Raw genomic sequence first — 7,694 nt, 5'->3', positions numbered from 1 at the left:
AACAAAACTGACACCAAAAACAAAGAAGGTAACGATCTCCTTTTGTGGAGCTCAGTCACCAGAAAATCCGTGAAACTTATGGAGATACAAAATATATACTGGTCAGGGAAGATACTACTACTACTACTACTATTAATAATAATAATAATAATAATGATGATGAAAATAATCATGTCTATGCTAAACACAAATCTGTGAAAATTTTGGGGTGAAGAGGGATAAGTCGATTACATCGACCCCAGTGAGTAACTGGTATTTATTTCATCGACCCCGAAAGGATGAAAGGCAAAGTCGACCTCGGTGGATTTTGAACTGAGAACGTAACGGCAGACGAAATACCTATTTCTTTACTACCCACAAGGGGCTAAACACAGAGAGGACAAGCAAGGACAGACAAACGGATTAAGTCAATTACATCGACCCCAGTGCGTAACTGGTACTTAATTTATCGACCCCGAAAGGATGAAAGGCAAAGTCGACCTCGGCAGAATTTGAACTCAGAGCGTAGCGGCAGACGAAATACCTATTTCTTTACTACCCACAAGGGGCCAAATACAAAGAGGACATACAAGGACAGACAAACGGAATAAGTCGATTACATCGACCCCAGTGCGTAACTGGTACTTAATTTATCGACCCCGAAAGCATGAAAGGCAAAGTCGACCTCGGCGGAATTTGAACTCCGAACGTAACGGCAGACGAAATACGGCTACGCATTTCGCCCGGCGTGCTAACGTTTCTGCCAGCTCGCCGCTATAATAATAATAATAATAATAATAATAATAATAATAATAATAATAATAATAATGATAATAATAATAATCTTTTCTATTCTTGGCACAAAGCCCGAAATTCTGGGGGAGGGGGACCAGTCGATAAGATCGACCCCAGTGCGCAATTAGTACTTAGTTTATCGATCCCGAAAAGATGAAAGGCAAAGTTGATCTCAGCGGAATCTGAGCTTAGAACGTAGCGACTGGCGAAATACTGCTAAGCACTTCGCCCATCGTGCTAACAGTTCTGCCAGCTCACCGCCATAATAATAATAATAATAATAATAATAATAATAATAATAATAATAATAACAATAATAATAATAACAATAATAATAATAATGATAATGCCCTGATGCAATACCATGCAGTGGCTCTCGTGGCTTCTCATCTTAACTGATTGGAAGTGTTATCATGTACATTGTTTTGTGTTTGTATAAAAGATGGGCTACAACAAATATTCTGCTCAATACCACAGATTTGCTTGTCAGTTGTTTGACCTTAACCAGTTGAGCATGTCCCTTAGTGGCTGACAATATGTGCATCTCTGATCACGAGCAGAAGAAGTAGGGGAGCATCATAGCCATGTGTTGAAAGGAATTCTTGGAGGTTTGGATAATTCACCTCTGGAAATATGGGTGTTTCGTTCAACATCCTTAAACAACCCTTATTCAGGGACCTTTTGAGCGGGATGGGCTACTCAACCTGAAGAAATTTCTAACTGGGCCCCACCTGCAAGGTCATGTGCAGTTTATCTTGATATGAGATCACCATGTCGCGCACATATGGTTGTGATGCATGTGCCTGGTGTACCCTTATCAGACGGGTAGTCATGATGGGTATATTGGGCTTCGTATATTTTACCCCAGTGTCACTTTGATGGCATGAACTGCTCTCTCACTCAATAATAATAATAATAATAATAATAGCAGTACAATGCAGTGGCCCTCGTGGCTTCTGATCTTAACTGATTGGAAGTGTTATCATGTACATTGTTTTGTCTTGTATAAAAGATGGGCTACAGCAAATATTCTGCTCAATACCACAAATTTGCTTGTCAGTTGTTTGACATTAACCAGTTGAGCATGTCCCTTAGTGGCTGACGATATGTGCACCTCTGATCACGAGCAGAAGTAGTTGGGGAGCATCATAGCCATGTGTTGAAAGGAATTTTTAGAGGTTTGGCTAATTCGCCTTTGGAAACATGGGTGTTTCGTTCAACATCCTTAAACAACTCTTATTCAGGGATCTTTTGAGCGGGATGGGTTACTCGACCAGAAGAAAATTCTAATTGGGCCCCACCTGTAAAGTCATGTACTGTTTACCTTGATATGAGATCACCATGTCGCGCACATATGGTTGTGATGCATGTGCCAAGTGTACCCTTATCAGACGGGTAGTCATGATGGGTATACTGTGCTTCGTATATTTTACCCCAGTGTCACTTTGATGGCATGCACTGCTCTCTCACTCAATAATAATAATAATAAGAATAATAATAATCCTTTCTATTATAGGCACAAAGCCTGAAATTTGGAGGAAGGAGATAGTGAATTGCATCGATCCCAGTCGATAGTCGACTACATCGATCCGGCGTGCTATCGATTCTGCCAGCTCACCGCGTTGATAAATCTTTTTAATATTGGCACAAGGCCAGCAATTTTTGGGGCGAGAGGGTTAGTCAATCACATCGATCTTAGTACTTGATTGGTACTTCACTTTGACGAAACCCACCCCCACCGCGAGTGGCAGGGGGGATGTAAAGTAAAGTTGAACTCGGCAGGATTTGAACTCAAAACGTAAAGAGTCGCAATAAATATCGCAAAGCAAGTTTGACTCTCTTCCTATTCTGCCAAAGCACCGCCGTAGGACATCATCATAATAATATTGGTTTCAAATTTTGGCACAAGACCAGCAGTTTTGGGAGAGGAGCTAAGTCAAGTAAATCGACCCCAGTGTTCAACTGGTATCTATTTTATCGACCCCACGAAAGGATTAAAGGAAAGCCGACCCCAGCGGCATTCGAACCTAGAGCGTAAAGACGGACGAAATGGCCTGGCGATCATCATAATATTGGAAAGATAGATAGACGTAGATAGGTGTAGGAGTGGCTGTGTGGTAAGTAGTTTGCTTACCAACCACATGGTCCCGGGTTCAGTCCCACTGCGTGGCACCTTGGGCAAGTGTCTTCTGCTATAGCCTCGGGCCGACCAAAGCCTTGTGAGTGGATTTGGTAGACGGAAACTGAAAGAAGCCCGTCGTATATATGTATATATATATATATATATATGTGTGTGTGTGTGTGTGTGTGTGTGTGTGTTTGTGTGTCTGCGTTTGTCCTCCCAACATCGCTTGACAACCGATGCTGGTGTATTTACGTCCCCGTCACTTAGCGGTTCGGCAAAAGAGACCGATAGAATAAGTACTAGGCTTCCAAAGAATAAGTCCTGGGGTCGATTTGCTCGACTAAAGGCGGTGCTCTAGCATGGCCACAGTCAAATGACTGAAACAAGTAAAAGAGTAAAAGAGTAAAGAGAGAAAGATAGATAGATAGAGATAGATAGATAGATAGATAGATAGATAGATAGATAGATAGATAGAGATAGATAGATAGATAGATAGATAGATAGATAGATAGATAGATAGATAGATAGATAGATGGGTGGACGGAGAAATAGAAGGGATAGTGGTTAAATGGATAAATGGATGGTTGCAGAGTTTGAGGAGAGTGTGAAAGAGAGAAAGAAGTAGCAAGAGGGTTAGTGTGGGTATGTATGTAAGAAGGAAAAAGTGTGTGTGAAAGAGAGAGAAAGAAGAGAAAGAAAGAGAGAAAGAGAGAGAAGAAGAAAAAGAAGAAGAATAATAAGAAGAAGTAGAAAAAGAAGAAGAAGAAGAAGAAGAAGAAGAAGAGGAAAAGAGAGAGAGAAAATATGAGAAAGAAAGTGAAAGTATTACGCTAGAGAAAGAGCGAGAAAAAAACAAGAGAAAAAAAGAGATGGAGAGATAGAAAGAGAGAGAAAATAAGAGAGAAAGAAAATGATAGCGAGGGAGAGAGAGAGAGAGAGCCAGAAAATAAAAGAGAAAGATAGAGAAAATGAGAGAGAGGGGGGAAGAGAGAGATAAGGAAAATGAGAGGGAGATTGTGTGTGTTTGAGTGAAGTGAAGCCCAACTTCTGTTGTCGTCTGCTTGTCGCATGTAGATACATGTGAACCGGAGATGGCGATTTGGTGCCGATTTATTTGAACAAAATAATATTCCCTGTTGCATGGGTGTTGTGTTAGAGGAAATGTTATGGGAAATGTTATGGGTATGTCCCTCTTTACGGTCTGTGTAAGCGTGTGCACATTATGTGAGTGTGTGTATGTGTATGCGCGTGTGTGGTTATGTAGGTGAGTGTATGTATGCGTAAGCGTGTGTGTGTGTGTGTATGCATGTGTATGTATGTGTCTGTATGTGTGTGTATGCGTGAGTGTGTGTGTCTATATGTGTGCGCGCGCGTGTGCATGCGTAAGTGTTGTGTGTGTGTGTGTGTGTGTGTGTATGTGTGTATGTGTGCATGTGTGAGTGTGTGTGTCTATATGTGTGCGCGCTTGTGTGCATGCGTAAGTGTTTGTGTGTCTATGTGTGCATGCGTAAGCGTGTGTGTATATGTGCGTGTGTGTATGTGTGCATGTGTGAGTCTGTGTGTATGTGCACGCATGCGTATGCATGCGTAAGCGTGTATGTGTGTGTGTGTGTGCGTGCGCAAACGTGTGTGTATGTGTATACGTGCATGTATGTGTGCATATGTGAGTGCGCTCGCACGTGTACGTATGCACGTTTGTGTGTGTATGTGTATGTGTGTGCACCTGTTTATGTGTGTGTGTGCTTGTGTGTTTCTGAGCTTTTCGGGGTGTAGTCGAATGTCCTGGAGCTATGTCTGTATATGGCCCCACGAGCGTGCGTATGTGCGCGATTGTGTGCGTATATGTGTGCGTGTGTGTGTGTGGATGCGCACATGTGCATGTATGCGTGAGTGTGTACATGCTTGCATACATGCACGCATGTGTGTGTGTGTGTGTGTGTATGCATGAGTGTGTATTTGTGAGTGTGTTTGTAAACATATTCGTTTTTGCGCGCGCGTCATAAAGTGTCTCTTCTGTATGCCTGGCTTTGGTTGCATGCCTGCATGTGTGTGCTTATAGATGAACGTGTGTGCCCAATGTGTATGCCCGTGTGTGTGTGTGTGTATGCCCATGTGTGTGTGTATGTGTGTGTGTGTGTGTGTGTGTGTGTGTGTGTGTAAGTGTGCGTGTTTGAAAGCTAAAAAATATATTTGTAAATATTTTTCTCTATGTATGTATGTATGTATGTATCTCTCTCTCCCCATATATATATATATAATATACTATATATATATATATATTATATATGTATGTATGTATGTATGTATGTATGTGTATGTATGTGTGTGTATATGCTATATATATATATATATATATATATATATATATATGCATATCTGATAGTTGAAAGAGATTGACAGATAAATATGTGAATAAAAGCTTAAATGAACAACACACATACAACATATATACAGAGAGAAAGAAAGAGGGAGAGAAACAGAAAGTAAGAGAGAAAGAGAGAGAGAATAGATGGAAGAAACACTTATTAAACAAAGTCATAAATTTGTAATTAGTCCAGAATACGTAATTAAACCACCACATAAACGTATATTGATTTCTTTCTTATAAAAGCACAAGACTTTGGAATTAAATGGGAACTTTAAACGGAATGGCGTGTCATGTTTTTTTTGTGAAATCCAGGGCCGTGACGTCACATGAACTTATCTTTAGATATTACGACACAGACTGCATGGGCCAGCGTGCCAGAGAGGGCCGCTGGCTCAATGTGGTTGCTCGATCTGCTAGAAAAAACAGCCAAATATTCTCAGATCACATCTCACTGCCTTAGAAAAGGATATATCGAGTAATGTCTTTCTGGGTTTCCTGCATAGATGAAAAAGTTGGTACGGTCACGGTTGGAATCGATCCACAATTAAAAAAAATACTTTTCTACACTAGGCATAAGGCCCGACATTTTTTTTGGGGGGAGGGTGCCAGTCGATTAGCTCAACCCCAGTACACAACTGGTACTTAATTTATTGTTCCCGAAAGGCGGCGAGCTGGCAGAAACGTTAGCACGCCGGGCGAAATGCGTAGCCGTATTTCGTCTGCCGTTACGTTCTGAGTTCAAATTCCGCCGAGGTCGACTTTGCCTTTCATCCTTTCGGGGTCGACTAAATTAAGTACCAGTTACGCACTGGGGTCTATGTAATCGACTTAATCCGTTTGTCTGTCCTTGTTTGTCCTCTCTATGTTTAGCCCCTTGTGGGCAATAAAGAAATAAGAAACGTTAGCACGCCGGGCGAAATGCGTAGCCGTATTTCGTCTGCCGTTACGTTCTGAGTTCAAATTCCGCCGAGGTTGACTTTGCCTTTCATCCTTTTGGGGTCGATAAATTAAGTACCAATTACGCACTGGGGTCGGTGTAATCGACTTAATCCGTTTGTCTGTCCTTGTTTGCTCCCCCCCCCCTGTGTTTACCCCTTTGTGGGTAGTAAAGAAATAGGTACTTAATTTATTGTCCCCGAAAGGATGAAAGGCAAAGTCGACCTCGGCGGATTTTGATGTCATAACGTAAAGACAGACGAAATGCCGCGAAGCATTTCGGCCGGCGTGATTGAAAATAAATAAAATAAAATAAAATAAGATACTGCGTGGCACGTTGGGCAAGTGATTTCTACCAGGGTCCTGAGCCTACCAAAGCCTTGTGAATGCATTTGGTTGACAGAAACTGAAAGAAGCCTACTGGGCTTACAAAGAATAAGTCCCGGGGTCGATTTGCTCGACTAAAGGCGGTGCTCCAGCATGGCCGCAGTCAAATGACTGAAACAAGTAAAATATATATATATATATGTATGTGTGTGTGTGTGTGTGTATGTATGTATGTATGTATATATATATATATATGTATGTATGTATGTATGTATGTATGTATGTGCGTGTCTGTCCGTTTGTCTGTCCTTCGTCACCGCTTGATAAGCGGTGTTGGTGTGGTGTGCTACGTCACCGTAGTGTAGCGGTTCGGCAAAAGAGACCGATAGAGTAAGTAACAGTCTTTGAAAAATAAGTACTGAGGGTCGATTCTTTGAGTAAAAAAGTTCTTCAAGGTGGTCCCCTAGCATTGCTGCAGTCTAAAGAGGAAAAAGAAAATAGTGCTTTACCATTTCTGCTACTCCATAAGGATTTTTTGACCCAGGTAAACAAGGCCGTTCCATAGACCAGTGCTTTTCAAACTTTTTGCTGGAGCGGAACCCCAAGGAAACATTCCACTGGCTCGAGGAACCCCTGTGCAATAATTTAATAGTTTTATGCACACATATATGCACAGGAGAATTAAAAATTACTGCCGATTTTAGCAGTTTTGTAACTTCTTGCGAAACCAACCCCTGGACTGTACTGGCGGAACCCTGGTTGAAAACCACTGCCATAGACCATAAGCTGATATAGGAAACCAATGGGAGTGATAGATGCTCATGCTTTTCACAAGGGCATTAAATACGGCGAATAAAGAGAAATGTTTTCAAACCGGAAATGGAAACCGAGTTTTGAAGCCAATTCACTTTATTTATAACGCCTCGGATGGAATGAAGGACAAACTGGCTGCTTGTGGGATCAGAATTTATGACCCCACTCTAAAGGAACATAAATAAATAATATAAATATATACATACATACACACACACACACACACACACACACACACACACACACACACATAAATAAATAAAAACATACATACAACATACATACACACACACACATATATACATACACACATACATTCATACATACATACATACATCCATACATACACAC

Source organism: Octopus sinensis, linkage group LG19 (assembly GCF_006345805.1).
Source record: "Octopus sinensis linkage group LG19, ASM634580v1, whole genome shotgun sequence".
Taxonomy (NCBI): domain Eukaryota; kingdom Metazoa; phylum Mollusca; class Cephalopoda; order Octopoda; family Octopodidae; genus Octopus; species Octopus sinensis.
This window is presented reverse-complemented; position numbering follows the sequence as displayed.